The following is a 17,392-nucleotide window of genomic DNA, read 5'->3' on the forward strand; positions in this document are numbered from 1 at the left end:
TTCCTCATCTTACATTTCTTCTGAACTAATTCAATTCTGCTTTCTCATGGAATACAGCACTTTCTCTGATGAGAGCACACCATGCTGAGTGGTCCTGTGCTAGTGTCCCCCATGTCATGAAACCATGAACTTCTTTTTTTTATTAAAGCTTTTTATTTTCAAAACATATTCATAGTTAATTTTTCAACATTAATCCTTGTAAAAACTTATGTTCCAATTTTCCTCCCCCTTCCCTCACCCCCTCCCCTAGATGGCAAGTAATCCAATACATATTAAACATGGTAGAAATATAAATCATGCACTTTCAAGGTGGAGTAGTTGTCCTGTATGAATTCTCCATAAAATAATCTTTTATGAAAATGTACATTTGGTATTCGAACAATGTAGCAGCCTAACAATCTTGTGCTCTCAGCAATAGAGTTGGAACATTTGTCAATTTAGTTCAAGAAAGGACCTCAGTGTCTAGTGTCTTGTCCTGCCAGGTGATCTTCAGAATCTTCCTAAAACAATTCAAATGGAAGTGATTCAGTTTCCTGGCATGGACATGTATACTGTGCAAGTTTCACAAGTATACAACAATGAGTTCAGCCCAACAGCTCTGTGGATTTTCAGTTTAGTAGTCAGTCTAATATCTTTCTTCTTTCATATTTTCCTTCAGTCTCTCAAACATTGACTTAGTGCTGACAATGGGTGTGTTAATCTTATTATCAATTTGAATTCCCCAGAAAATATACTATTAGGATAAGTGAACTTACTTATCTACAGCATTCAAAACTCCACCATATATTTCCACATATAGATGGCTTTTATGATGCACTGAAGGCTGTTGTTGGGCCAAAGAACTGTGGTGCAAATCAACTACTCAGAGCTGATGGTATCACACTGATTACTGATGGTGACATGATCCTACAGAGATGGACTGAATGAACACTTTCAGAGTGTGTTCTCAACCGACCATCAACAATTAATGCTGAAGCTATTAACCATTTACCTTAAATTAAAATCAATCACTCCCTAGGTGAAGTTCCAACTGAAGAAGAGATTTTGAATTCCATTAGACTACTTTGTGTGTTGATTCTATTCTGGCTGAGATTTACAAGGTGGAGGGAGTCTATTCCTCAAACAAAAGCTGACTGAAATTTTGCAGATTATATGGAAAGAAGATGTTATGCCCCAGGAGTTCAAGCTAGAAAAAATAGCAACAAAATTAATCTGGAAGAACAAAATGTCAAGAATACCAAATGAATGGATGAAAAACAAATTGCAAAGAAAGGTAGCCTACTTTTGCCAAATCTAAAACTATAGTATAAAATGACAATCATCAAAACTATTTGTTACTAGAGAAGAAATAGAGTGGGGATCAAGATAATGGGTTATATACACAAAACATAATTGCAAATGACTATAGTGATCTGCTGTTTGATAAGCTCAAAAATATCAACTTCAATGTTAAAATTTCTATTTGACAAAACTTCCAGGAAAACTAGAAAAGTACGGCAGAAACTAGGCATTGACTAACATTCACACTGTATATCATGATAAAGTCAAAATGGGTACATGATTTAGACATATAGGGTGATATCCTAAGCAAATTAGAAGAACAAGGAACAGTTTACTTGTCAGATCTATGGAGGAGAGAAGGATTTATGATCAAATAGAAGACAGACTAAATATTATGAAATGCAAAATGGATAATTTTGATTATATTAAATTAAAAAGATTTTGACCAAACAGAAACAATGCAGCCAAGATTAGAAGGAAAGAAGAAATCTGGGAAACAGATTTTGATAAAGGCCTCTTTTTAAAAATGTATGGAGAATTGAGTAAATTTATAAGACAAGTCACTCCTCAGATAAATAGTCAAAGGACATGAACAGGCAATTTTCAGATGAAGAAATTGAAAAAAATGCTCTAACTCTCTATTGATTGGAAAAAAATGCAAAGTAAAATACTCTGAGGTGTTACCTCACACTTACTGGATTAGCTAATAGAATAGGAAAAAACATATAAATGCTGGAGCAAATGTGGGAAAATTAGAATATTAATGCATTGTTGGTGGAGTTGTGAACTGATCCAACCATTCTAAAATACAATTTAAAACCGTCCAAAGGGCAATCAAACTGGCAATCAAGCTTTGCCACTTCAAGATTTATATCCTAAAGAGATTTTTAAAAAGGAAAAATAGCTAAATCTATAGAAATAGGAACTCTTATTTTGTGATGCAAAGAATTACAAATTGAGGGGATGCTTATCAGTTGTGTAATGGCTGAACAAGTTATGGTACATGATTATATAGAAAACTATGGTGCTATAAGAAATGATGAGCAGGATGCTTTCTGAAAAAACCTGGAAACACATGAACTGATGCTGAATGAATTGAGGAGAACCAAGATTTTACACAGTTATAGCAATATTGTACTATGATCGAGTGCAAAAGACTTAGCTATTCTCAACAATACAGTGAGCTAAGAAAACTTTAAAGGACTCATTGCTATTAACTTTTAGAGAAAGAATCATAGTCTGAACACAGATTGAAGCATATTAAAAAAAAAACTTTTTTTTGTTCTGTATTTTCTTTCATAACATGAATAATGTGAAAATGTTTTGCATGATTGCACATGTATCAAGTCTATCAAATTGCTTGCCTTGTCAATGAAAGGAAAGAGAATGAATTGTGGAAGATGGTTTGGAACTCAAATTTTTAAAAAATGAATGTTAAAATATTATTTTTGCATGTATTGAAAAATAAAATGCTAAAAAGGATGGTTATTCATTATTTTTACCCTTTGATGTAGAAATCACAATGGAGGGATTATAAGCCAAAGAAAAGACTCAGAAATATAAAATAGATATATCAGCATCATTTGTCATAACAAAAAGCTTTAATCAAATTAGGAACTAAGGAATGAATGAACAAACTGTGATACATGAATGCATTACAATATTACTGGGCCACAGGAAAAAGAACATGAAAAACTCAGAGATACAAGGGAAGATAATGAGATGGTACAAAATAAAAAAGAGCTTAAAAACAATATATATCATGCCTTCATCAATAAAAACTGCAACACTAAGAGTAAATAACATTTTTTGTTAACAATAAAATATAATAGTAGCAAGGCTCATATGCTGTTCATCAGTAGGTAATTTTACTTAACTGTTTTCTGAATGTTTTGGGCTAGTCCCCTGATACTTAGATCTGACATTGGAATGAAAGTAGACAATCTTACTTCATTCAATGCTACAGAAAATTTACCTAACCATAGAGGGAATGTGAAGATATAATTGATGGAGCAGAAATCCATACTGTAGACAAAGATGGAGAAAGGTAGTCACTGGGTGCTAGAAGCACCAGCAGAAAAATCAGTGAGCTCTGGACTCAAAAGTGTGCTAAGTGGGCAATTCAGAGTTACTCTATTACATGAGTTAACATCTGTAAAGCAGTTAACTTCAGTGGGATTGTCAGTTACTTTGGCCATATGTGGTCCCTACCTGAATGCATCATTGTTGTTCAGTTGTTTCAATCATGTCTGACTCTTACACAATTTGGGTTTTCTTGGCAAAAATGCTGGAGTGGTTTGTCATTTCCTTTTCTAGCTTCTTTCTTTTACAGATGAGGAAACTGAGACAAACAAGTTTAAATGTCTTGCCCAAGGTCACACAGTCAGTAAGCATCCAAAGCTGGTCTTCCTATCCACTGTCTCATCTAGTAGTCCCTAGACTTTGCTAAACTTTGCTAAAAGTTTATGGACATTATTTTTATGGCCACTGTGAGTTTATAAGGGAGTTATAAGGGTCAGAGAATCACAGATCTACAACTACAATGCTCTTCAGAGTCCATCCTATCCAATCCCATTATTTTATAAATGAGGAAGTTCAAGAAAAGAGAGGCTAAATGGCTTGATGAAAAACACGCAGGCCTGATATTAAATTTGAAGCATTTTCTGATTCCAAAGCTGCAAAAGGTACCCCATCTTTTATTTTAATTTGATGGTTTATTTGTTTATTTTAAGACACCTTGCCTTATGAATCATGTTGGGAGAGAAAAATCAGAGGAAATATTCCATTTTTAAGCTTTGGTTTTAATTGCTTAATATTCATGACATATTTTCAAAATACCAATTTCTACTTTCTCCTTCACTCCTTTCTATGGTGGAACAGAAACAATTTCTATTTTTTTTATTGGGGACTTGATGTGCTTGTTAAGAAACATTTGTCATCAGTCAGTTAAACATTTATTAAGCGATTATTGTATGCCAGGCACTGTGCTAAGCACTGGGATTACAAACTCTGTCCTCAAATAACTCATCTTACTATAGAGTCAAGACTCCATTTCTTAACTTACAAGGTAAATGCAAGATATTAGCATTATCATTTAGGTAGCAAGGTATTTCACCTTATTGAGCACTATGTCTGGAGTCAGGAGAATTTTACCTCAAATCTGGCTTTAGACACTTATTATTAGTATGACTCTAAGTCAACACTCTGGTTAAGTGCCCAAGTTTCTTATTACAGTACCTACTTCCCAGGGTTGTTGTAAAGATCAAATGAGATAATATTTGTAAAGCACCTAGTATAGCACCTGGAACATAGTCCATTCTATATAAATGCTAATTCTTCCCTGAACGTTTTCTTATTATACTAGTGAACTCATGGACTAGCAGCACAGAGAGGGGCATTTAAAAAGAATATTTTATGTGTTAAAGTGCTCTGCTTTAAACTCATTAAAAGCAAACTTTTCCTGGGGAAAATAATCATGTTATATTAATGAAAAAGCAGTAATTATTTTGTCTTGAAGTTGAAAGAATTAGAGATGTTTGTAGAAAGGGATTTATCTGCAGTCTTGTTTTGTCTTTTGACCAGGTTCTATTTAGAGATGAACAGCAGGCATTCCCATGGTCTCATCATAGTTGTTCTTACTATATGGAGCTGAGAAGCAGTAATTCCTGTTGCTTTTAGCACAGCCCAGGAGAGGTAAGATGACTGGAAGAAAGATTTTCTGGGCTTTGGGAAAAGAGAAAAGAGGGAAAAGAACTGTTTGTTTTGGTTGAGGAATAGGAGGGTCCCGTTAGCTGTGGTGGGGAAAAGGAGAACTCCCAGTTGTTTAGGTCTTGCATCCCTCTAAAGGGGGCTCCAGGACAGAGAAAGTTAGACTATCTCAGGCTATGGATAAGGAAAATAATGACTTTCTTAATGCTCTCTCAGTCAAAGGAGTGAAGGAGATTAGAGGTAGTGCATAATTCCTCTTGAAAGAATAATACATAAGAACTAGATATAACACTCTATTACTTACCCTAGTAAGAACATCTTCCTTTCCATCAGTGATTTTTCCTTTCCCCTGCCCATTCTCATTTCATTTCCTTTCCTTTATTGAAAGGTTGGGTGTGAAGTTGGGTGATATTTCTCAGTTATTGAGAGAATCTGGATAGAGTTTGTTTTTACCATCATCTTCAATCTTACAAGAAGTACCACTAGTCATAACCAATACAATTACAACTATGGTATTGTTGCTATTTTGCTCTCTTTGTTTTTGCTTATTTTGTGGTAATTACTAGAACAAAAGCAAAATATGTTCTTTGCTCTATTGTTCTAGGACTACCTAGTCTAGAGCATGTTTGTGGGATAAGAGCTTCTCTATGAAAAGCAGAAAGAGTGATACTTTTTGAAATAGGGCTAATAGAATTGTAAGAATATCATATATTAGTATTATACCAGTTTTGTAATTTGTAACTTGATTTGTTTTAAAAGATCCAAACTGGACAAAGGCTATTGAAAAACATTTTACTTCCTGAAATATTGTAGCTGTTTAAGAATTTGAAAACATACTTTAAAAAAATCACTGAGCTTAGCAGGGCTATGTAGCACATTTCGAAAATCCTAATTAAACTGGATGTAGATGATGATAGCATCCGTTTTGTGATTTAAAAAAAAAATTAACTATTGATACTGCTGACCAGAAAGTTTTCTTATCGGCAGCAAACAAGAAAAAAACAATATGTAGAATGGGAAAAGAAAAGTTTCACCAGGTTGAAATAGGTATAGTGGAAAGAGACAGTCAAAAGATGAGTTGTAGTTTCTACTCTTTGATTTACTTGATATGGATTAAGTCACTTCCTCATTCAGACTCTCAGCTATTTTACCTGTCAAATGAATGAACTATGATAGAGAAAAGCTAAGGTCCCTTCCAATTCTAATGTTCTATGACCTTAATTAGAATGTTTATCAACCTCCCTATGAATCCTTTGGGGAGAAATTTTATCATGAATTATTTAGATAAGTGGGTAGAGAGTAGAATACAGAAATTTGAATATATACGTATACATATATATTCATACATACATACATATATACACATAGATTCTGAAATAAGTACTATACAAACAAACTGTACATTTACTTTCCTTCATATTAAGTAAATTCTGGAGTAAATAGAGACTTTGAAACTCTGGCCTTTCATTGATATAACTCTTAAAAGACTCTGGTAATGTCTAATATAGAAAACAGAAACAAAACAAAAACAACCCAAAACTTACAGATGAATAATTGAGAATGTCAGATATATGTAGGCCAAAGCAAGACAGCCACCTTGTGGCAAGATGGTTAAAAGACAATTTTAACAGAAATGTTAATTCTACACTTGGAAAAAAAAAAAAAAAGATTAGAATCAGAACTGAAAAGCATGTTAGTATCTAGTCAGACAATATGGAACAAATTGAAATAAACTGAGATGACTGCAATAAAAGACTATAGGAACTGGGAGATGAAATCAATATTACATTTTTGTTAATGTATATTTTATTTTATATCAGTAACTGCACCTGCAGATTGACCACTAAATGATAATAGCATTAAAAAAATATTCCCGCAAAAAAGTGGAATCAAAACAAAAGCTGCTACTTTAAACAAGCCCAAGGAAATTGAGCATGAACCATATAATGAGGCTTCAAATATAATTGTGAAAACAGCCACTAAACTCATTTGTGAGGTAAGCAGCACATGTCCACCCTTATATATAACTATAATTGGATGAGTGAAAAAAAAATTATTAGTCATTTGCTCTCAACTGAGCATGATTATGATATTTGCTTCCCATTTTCACATCGTTTCATGATTTAAGAAACATTTTATTCAGTGTTCTTGCTACCATAAGCTGTTCTTCATTATGTGTTTATTTTTGTGTTTAAACTGGACAGAAACTTGCATAATTGCAAGGACAGGCAGAAATTTTAAGATTAGGGGAAGAAATGAAAAGGTTGAAAGCATAGGGAAATACCATAATTAACCCTATGACACAATAACCACAAATCTTGGAAATTTAAATGAGTGGTAAGAATAGAATACTTATTGGATTGGAAGATAAGGGAACTGACTTTATTCTTATCTCTGCAATTTATGACTCTTTGATTCACTTTGGGCAAGTCTTTTTAGTTCCTTCAGTTTTAGTTTCTTCATCTGCAAAATGGGTGTCTGGCTTAGATAATCTTTTAAAACTAAATTTTTATGAACATATCTATTTCAACATTTTAAAGAGCATAATTAATTTACCTATACTATATTGTGTAAGGCTAGCAGCTCTTTATGAGATACACAAATTTTCTTCTTTGACTCACGATTTATCTAGAGTTATTTATATAACAATTTGTGTAGTATTTGCATTATTAACATTACTATAGAGACAAAATAGCAGTTTACTGGTGATGATAAGTTTTTGAACTTGGATTCATAGAACTATGCTTTTAGAGAATTGTGGGCTCTAGGAGCCAGGAAAGAGTTTTCTTTCCTTCATGGGACCCAGTGAATACTGAAAATTTAGTAATAAACCTGATCTTTGGGTGTCTGCTCCTTTGTTGTTTCCTTCAGAAACTTTAGGGAGGCATTCCTGTTGTTGAAATGATGAAATAGACAGAAATAGAGACAGAGAGAGAAGTAGAGACAGAGAGACAAAGACAGTGAGACAGAGATAGGGACAAAGACACAGAGACAGAGTGAAGCAGGGAACAGAAAACATAAATGAAAATTCATCCTCACCTAATCCTTATAAGAGTTCTTAACAGTTTTGTGTTCTATGAATTCCCTCATCAATTTTTTGTAATTTAGTAATTTCAGCCATATCCAATTCTTTGTGACTCCATTTGGAGTTTTCTTGGCAAAGATACTAGAGTGATTTGCCATTTCCCTTTCCAGATCATTTTACAGATAAGGAAACTGAGGCAAATAGAATAAAATTATTTGCTTAGGGACATACAGTTAATAAGTACTGAAGCCAAATTTGAATTCATGAAGATGAGTATACCTTTCTTCAGACCTGGCACTGTATCACCTAGCTCCTCACCTTCACCCTTATCTTGTCAACCTAGCGAAATCTTTGGACTCTTTCTAAGAGCAATGTTTTCCAGAAGAAATTCATAATTTAAGGAAAAGCTACATTTCAGTTAAAGAGTAATAGGGGAAAAAAGCTGTATTTTTTCCATTTATGTTCATAAATCCTCTACATCTATATTTAGAACCCTAATTTTGAATAAATCTCCGCAATGATAATTTGTACTATACATGGAATCTATCTCCATTCAACTTAAAGTTGATGAGATAGCAAACTCACTGGCATACTAGAGGAATACCTTCCCTATTGCCTTATGTATTTATTCCAGGTAGACAACTACATTTTTTGTTGCTTTCAAAAAAGACTGAGTTCATGGAAGTTAGTTAATCCGCATGTGTTACTTTTTAAAGCACGAAGGTATTTTTGCAATTGTATCAGCTGCCTAGATGATCCTTTATTCTTATTATTTTTGAAAGAATATCTTCCTTCATGGGATCCATATATGGAATAATGCATATTGCTTTAGTGGTAAAGGCCTATATATTTTATTATAGTAAGAGATATTATTTGTTCCTTTTTACTTATATTAAGCAGCTTAATTAAGATATCTAATGGGAGATATACATATATATATGTATATGTATATGTATATATATATATATATATATATATATATATTTTTTTTTTTTTTTTTTTTTTAGGCAATTGGGGTTAAGTGACTTGCCCAGGGTCAGACAGCCAGGGAGTGTTAAGTGTCTGAGACCAGATTTGAACTCCGATCCTCTTGACTTCAGGGCTCTATCCACTGCACCACCTGGCTGCCCCAATAAATATATTTCTTGACAGTTTGTTACTGTCTATCTAGACTTCTTCAAATAATAGTCTATACAACAATTCTAATACTTCTTAAAATAATGGACAGCATCTAGACTTCATTGAGCTGTTTCAGATCTGTGTGCTAAGCCCTTTGGGAGCTTTGTACCCTATCCATGTGAGATATCATGGAACTTGCTGTTAATGTTGCTCTCTGGCATGGTTTTATCTTTGATATCAAAGTGATTGTCTGGAGAATTTTCTGGCATCTCTGGAAATAAGTGATTGGAAAGAAACAAAAATGGAATTGGGAAATATTTTTGTATGTGTTTTTTCACACTTGCTCAACATTAGAAATATTATAAAAACCTCTCTGTATTTTTTTACAAACTAAATTCACTGAAAGAAAGTGACTACATTTTCCCCAGGGAGAGAGTAGGCAAAAATTATGTCATTAAATAAGTAGTGCTGCTCGATGTGCTAAACTCTTCTTCAAACTAACTACCTACAACCAAAGCTACTTCATCCTCAAGAGCCCAGGTCTAATTAGGGATATGCAGGAAAGTTAACATCTGCTTATTTTTTACTTAGCTTGTAAACATAACAGGGGCCTCCGGGCTTTAAAAAAAAAAAAAAAAAAAAAAAAAGCTTTACTGATGTATTTTATTTTTATATCCCAGTTATTTTCCAACCACTGCCAGCTCAAACCTTTCCTTGCGACAAAATATGACAATTAAGTTAAAGTATCTTAAGCAGAAACTTTATATAATAATGTACTTAGTATGGTGTTCAAGTAGTCCCTCACCTCTGCCATGATGGAGGCCTATTTGTGCTATACATGGAATCTATCTCCATTCAACTTAAAGTTGATGAGATAGCAAACTCACTGACATACCAGAGAAATACCTTCCTTATTGCCTTATGTATTTATTCTAGGTAGACAATTACCTTTAGTTTGGGGCACTGAGTTTTAGGGATAACATTGAGAAACTGTAAGTTATCTAAAGATGATTGACAAGGAATAGGAGTGTTTATCTCAGAAATGAGAAGAGTTGATAGTTGCATGGCACATAAGCATCTATGGACTCTCAGTAAATTCTCTTTCCTTCCTCATTGAGTTCAGTGTCAGGTTTTTCACTTCTACCTTTCTTGTGTCCTAATTATTAGAAGAATTCATCAGTTATATTAACACCTTTTCAGATAACTTAATTCTCTAGTACCTTAATGTACTCAGTTTCCATAAACTAGTCTATCACTATATCTGAGCTACACAAGAAGTGGCCACACTTTGCACCGCAACTCACAAGAGTTCCACTTCCATATTAATGAATTCACAAATTTCTTTATCTGAGTACATCTTGTTATTCCTTCTTCCTCTATGTCTTAAGTCTCTTAACCCTGTTCTTCATTTACACCATCACTTCCCACTACTTTGAATCTTAATTCTTTCCCAGGAACTCTTCTCCTTACATATCTGCACCAAAACACAATCCTCCACTCTCAATTTCCTTTCTCCATTTCCTCTTCACCAATCACATCTTGCCAAGTTTCAAATATATGTTACTCTCATCATCTTTTATGGTCTGCAAAATAAAACTGAAGAGAATCACAAAATCTTAATTAATGAATCATTACAAATTAGTTACCTTATACCAACTAGACCTTTAATAAGCAGAGTAGATATTCTATTTTTCTCTAATTATTATTCCATTTGGAACAGTTGCTGTTCCAAACCTGTTTTTCTTTCTTAAAGCCCTTGAAGGTTGCTATTACCTCAGCTGAAGTCAGGAGGACCTGAATTCAAATATGGCCTCAGACACTTAACACTTCTTAGCTGTGTGACCCTTGGCAAGTCACTTAACCTCAATTGCCTCCAACAAACAAACAAACAAACAAAAAAAGACTGATTTTTAAGATGATATTTAAGATGATGAGATGATGAGTGATTAAGTGAAGTTTTTTTTTTATTTTTTTTTTTTTTTATTTTTTTTTTTTTTTAATGAAATAGGAAGGGAAGGGGCTAAGTGGCACAATGGATAGAGTACCTGCTTTGGAGTCAGGAAAATGTGAGTTCAAACACAGACATACTTTTTTAGCTATGTGACTGGGCAAGTTGCTGAGAGAGAGAGAGAGAGAGAGAGAGAGAGAGAGAGAGAGAGAGAGAGAGAGAGAGAGAGAAAGAGAAAAGAAAGAAAGAAAAAGAAAAAGAAAAAAAGAAAAAGTTCACCAAAAGTTCTTTCTTAATTCTTTTTTTGCCATTCAAGAATTTTCCTTTATTTCAGCCAAGGATGAAGATGTGACCCTTTTCTTTGTCAAGGAAAGTACCTCTACATGTATCCTTAATTTCATTCTTTCCTGACTACTCCAACAAATCATTATTTCTCTGTCTCTTCCTATCTATCTATAAGCTTCTCTAGTACCTATAAGCATGATATACCTATTCCCTGTCTCTGTCTGTCTCTGTCTCTCTCTCTGTCTCTGTCTCTCTCTGTCTCTGTCTCTGTCTCTATCTCTCTGTTTCTGTCTCTGTCTCTCTGTCTCTCTCTGTCTCTGTCTTTCTCTCTCTCTCTCTCTCTCTCTCTCTCTCTCTCTCTCTCTCTCTCTCTCTCTCTCTCTCTCTCTGTCTCTGTCTCTCTCTCTCTCTCTCTCTCTCAGCAACTTGCCCAGTCACATAGCTAAAAAAGTATAGTATGTCTGTGTTTGAACTCACATTTTCCTGACTCCAAAGGTACTCTATCCATTGTGCCACTTAGCCCCTTCCCTTCCTATTTCATTTAAAAAAAAAACAAAACAAAAAAACTTCACTTAATCATTCATCATCTCATCATCTTAAATACCATCTTAAAAATCAGTCTTTTTTTTTTTTTTTTTTTTTTTTTTTTTGGTTGGAGGCAATTGAGGTTAAGTGATTTGCCCAGGGTCACACAGCAAGGAAGTGTTAAGTGTCTGAGGCCATATTTGAACTCAGGTCCTCCTGACTTCAGGACTGGTGCTCTATCCACTGCACCACCTAGCTGCCCCGCAAAATCAATAATCTTAAATAAAAAAACTTATTATTAAATATAATATTAAATATAATGGCTTTTCCTCAACCCTCATCAATCTTTACTTCTCTGCAGCTTTTGGCATCATTGCTGATTTTCTCCTTTTAAAAATATTCTCTTCCTTCTATGTTTTCATTACACTATTATCACCTCATTCTCCTGTCTGACCATTCTTTCTTAGTTTCCTTCGCTAGTTCTTTTTCATGTCATGACCACTAAACTGTAAATATCTTCCAAAGCTCTGTTCTGGGGCCCTTTATCTTTTTTGTTTTATACTATCATCTTATTTGGTGATCTCCTTAGCTTTCATGAATAGATTTATTGTTTGTATGCAATTGATTCTTACGTCTATGTGTACAGTCCAATTTTTCTCTATTGAACTTCTGTCACACATCTGTAAATGACTCTAGGTTTTTTTTTGGAGATATCCTATGAGCAATCTCAAGGTCAACATATTTAAAAGAGAAGATATTTTCCCTATTAAGCTGTTATCCTTTCTAAACTTCTCTATTACTGTCCAAAGCACCATTATCCCCAGCCATACAAGGTAGCAACCTCATTGCCATCCTTGTTTCTTCATTCATGTTTACTATTTTTGGATTTCTTCAACTATACTCATTTTGGACATATTTGCCTTCTCCATCAACCCCTCATAAACTCATCATTGGGAAATAATATTGACTTTTGGTGCCTCATGAATTCCTTCTGCTCCTGTGATTGAAGCGTGGAGTCACAGACTCCTCAATCTCAGTTAAAGGAAGGTGGATAAGAGAAGGTAGACAAGGCTTGGCAAATATTATACTCACTTTATAAATGGTGAAAGCAAGAAAGGAAGACAAAAATGTCTCCAGACATTCTCATTTCTCACTTGGCTGTATTTCTTTTGCACTTCTTTGACTTGTCTACCATGCCTTTTCATTAGGTATTTCACCCTTTTCACTTTTCAGCTTTGTTTTGTGAGCAGTCTTTCCACATTAGATTGTAAGTTTTTTGAAGGCAGGGACCAGTATTCTTTTTTATATTTGTGTTGCAAGTGCCAGGCACTTAGCACAATGACTGAATAAACGTTCATTGATTATGACAAAAAAATGCTTTGAAATCTTTCCATTTTCACGACATTTCTTATGTATATCCTGGATGTCTCCTTGATTAGCTGAATGAAGACTTCTCATAAGAATGTAGCCTTGACAAGAGATTTTGCAATAACAAGTTGAGCTATAGCTAAAAGCTGCAGTTGTTTGATTATCTTAGATAAACAAACATTTCTCCTTTAAATACCAAATATACTAAAAATGTTGTTCATTTTGGCTCCATATTTACTCTCTGGATAAATTATAACTTGCCAGTCAATGGGAGAAAAAATCAGAAGGGGGGAGGAGATCGAGGGCTTTTGTATCAGGGTCTATATAATCCTCTCTATATAAATCCTTTTATGGACTTGAACCACTTAGAGTCTCCTTCATCTGCCCATCAGTTTCTGGCCTTACTTGGATGTTTCCTTTGACAAGAACTGGTGAGCTCTCTGGGTAATTGGGATTGGTATTGGAAGACTTTAAGCAGTCCATATAAGATTCCCATTTCCCTTTGATATTAGGAAACTAAGTGGCTAAAGTTCATAGGAATTCCCCTTTTCCTTTGATAAGATTGAGTGAGTCCTCCATCAAAGTGGACTAGATACTGTGAACTATGGGAAAGGAATTTAAGATAGCTGGTTCTAAAAACCTATCTAGTGTGCCTTTTAGGAAGAATTGGGATGAAGTACCAAAATGTATAGGGATTAAATACTGTTGTTTTCTTTAGGCAGGTGCCCCACTCACTGGTTGGAACTGTCCATCTCCTGTGAGCTGGCTGTAAATTCAAATAATGTAAATTTAATACCCAGTCAGCCAATTTCTAAGGCTTCGGCTCCAGAACTCCCCTCCTTGCTTCCATCCCAAGATGGAGCTGAGAACAGGACCTTGATTAATTTAGAAAAGTAGTTTATGTTTGTGTGTGAGAGAGAGAGCTTGTCTTTCGTCTTCTATGTTTCTCTCAGTCAGCTGAATTACCAACGAAAAAATCTGACTATTTGGGATTTAAAAGCACTTTTTTTGTACTTAATTGGGTTTTTGAAAATCTCTTTTAGCTGGAAAGAGGAAGGACTAGTTCTGAGGTAGCAAAATTTTTTTTAACTGCAACATCAAAAAAACCCAAAAAACTGACATATTTCTGTGGACCTAGAACTGGCCAATTTGGGTCTGCAGAAATAGTTAAGATTATAAAACTGCTAAAACATTTTTATCAGATTCTGGGGCTTTTGATATTAATCATTAAATTGCTCTGTTATGTTTCTATTAGCTAACTTGAGGTAGTTTATTATATTTTTAAGTAGATCTTCTGAAGGCCTCAATCTGAGGCTTATAGAAAAACAACAACAACAAAACCAAAACGAATGCCCTCTCTGGGATTTTTCATGCTTCTCTACCTTGAAGAGTTTTGTGGATTCTGTTCTGACTAAGCTGGTGTTCCTAACTGGCCTGGATTCTTCTGCGGTTTGTGCTGGTGTCCCAACATCTTCGACATGGCTCCTTGGCATCTCAGCCATGGAGGATAGACTAATCACTGGGCCCAAATTTCTCCAACTTTCTTCCCCTGAGTCCTAAAGTCTTCCACTTTCTCAAAGCCCTTCTTGCATGTTCCCCTCCCATGTAGATGAACTTGAAAGGACATTTTTCTGCCACCATAAATTTTGAGCTGTGCATGTTTAAATTGGAATTCTGATTTTGAAATTATATTATATTATGTTAGAAAATCTGTATTTGATTTGATTTTAAGTTAAAAGAAATTGTATGAGTTGTGCTTTAACACTTTATTAGACTTATTATATATTTGTTATACATTTTGTAAAATTTGGTTCAAAGTTATTTAGATAATTGGCATATAGGGATATGTGTAATTGCAAGATATTGAGGAGGAGCCTGGATCCAGAATATTCAAATTAGGTTTTACTGAAAAGAAACCAGTGGGGAAACTGAGATATTTACTGATTAAAGGGGACCATTTGACAGGGTAGGTAGAAGCTTTCCCCTGAGCTCTACTGACTTAAGAGAAGTTAGTGGAATAACATTGGAATAAACTATACCTAAGTATGGATTGATTGAAACCAATAATTCTGATAATGGAATATACTTTACTTCTAAGGTTTTATAAGAAATAATGGGGAAGGATTACAAATTTTTGTGGCAGTTCCATATACCTGGGCATTTGCCCTCATCAAGGAAAATGGAAAGAATGAATCAGATTCTTAAAAACAACAATTACTAAATTAATATTAGAGACTAAATTGCCTTGGATCAAATGTTTGCCTATTGCTTTGTTAAAGAATTAGAACTGTCCCCAGAAGTGATCTGGGACTTCCCCATATGAGATTAGTTTATTTCATTTAGGAGGAAAAAGGGAAAAAAAACACCTCTATTGAAACAAAAGATAAGTTTTTAAGGAAGCATATGCTGGCCTTTTAGCCCATAGGAAGCAAGGATTACTGGTCCAGACAACATCTTTGGAGTTTGCAGTTCCAGGAGAGTGGAGTAACTCCAGGAGAGTTCTAAGTCCTTAGCAGACATTACAGATGACTGAGATTATAGTCTGGAGGCTAAGACCAGGATTTAAAGAATTTGTAGTGCAATTTAGAATGTTTTGGTGGGAGGGGAGATTATGCTTAGAGGAATTTTAACAATATTGGTGTTATACCTACTTTTTATATTTTCAAAAAAGTTTATAGGATTCCTCAATTTGAGGAAGTTGAATTAATATTTTTTAAGATGAAGAAAATATTAATGTTAATTCTGATAGAGTTCTTTAATGTGAAATAAGGACAGTACAGCCAATATTCAATGTGAGTTTTAATTGGTTATATGGAGTCATTTTAAAGCTGTTCCCATTATTTAGAGAGATTCTGAGAGCAGTGGTCTTTGTCTTTGTCCTCTGAACATGGTTAATATCTGAACATATTTTGCTAATGATTGGTTATTGAGCATATTAAAGTAAAATGATTTTTGTAATGTTGAATTTAAAATCATCTACTTAGATATGAAGATAAGTTGTGAACTTTCTGGGATGAATCTCTTACTGTTATCAAATGTAAGATTATAGTCAATATTTATTTAGTATATGTGATCCTTGAGAGCTAAATTCAACTGAAGCTTTGATTAATGAGACTTGCTATTTGATATAAAATCTCTTGGGACCGTAGCTGATATTATTTGGAGTTTTGAATTTAGGTTTGATTGTTGTATGGATCATCAAGCCTGTAATCCACCAGCTGAAAGGAATATGCCACAAGCTACTCAGAGGAATATGATCTTGAATTATTACAGGTAGACATCAGTATCTGGCAAGAATTGGAAAAACACCCTTACTACCTTGATCTCTGTATAAGGTGGGATCCTTCTGACTTAGAATAAGACTTTGAATAAGAACCCACCTGATTATTCCTATGGAATTGTTATTTCATAAAATTACCTAAAGTCAAACTTAGCAAGGATGTTTTATTCTGTCATATTATGTGCTCTCAGGCTGAGGCTTGAAGGACAAGATTTTGATTACAATCATTTTTTCCTTTTATAGCACATTTCTATCATCAGGGCAAGTATTCAGTACAAGATATGAACACAATTCAAGTATGCAAGATCTTGCAGTTTTCTGTCTGAAAATATGTGTTCATTATATCCTAAATAAGTAGGTGAGTATTTGGCCTAGTCATCTCTTTGTTGCTTGTTGTTTTCTTTTGGCATTTCTGTTGTTCCTGACTTTCCTGATATGCATCTTTATATGTGAAGAGTTACCTACTCTAATTACTGGGGACACAAAATGACTGGGGTGATTGATGGTTCCAGATGGGAGTTGGGGATACAAACCCAAATTTGTATGCTGAATAGGCTCATTAGACACCAGGCCCTGGTTAAACTAATTACTAACAAAAGGATAAAGGCACTGGATTTGTTAGCAGACCAGGCCACTCAGATTAGAGAAGCAGTACTCCAGCATAAGTTGATATTAGACTATTTGTTGGCCAAAGAAGATTAAATTTTTGCTATGTGAAAATCAATAATAATGGACATTGACAAAGACATCAGAAAATTGGCCCATGTCCCTTTCCAGACCTGGTTCTTATCATTTAGAACCTCTTGATCTAGAAGCATTGGTGGAAACGGGTTCTTTGTTGCCTGCTGATAGC

This window comes from Sminthopsis crassicaudata, chromosome 5 (assembly GCF_048593235.1).
Source record: "Sminthopsis crassicaudata isolate SCR6 chromosome 5, ASM4859323v1, whole genome shotgun sequence".
Classification (NCBI taxonomy): Eukaryota; Metazoa; Chordata; class Mammalia; order Dasyuromorphia; family Dasyuridae; genus Sminthopsis; species Sminthopsis crassicaudata.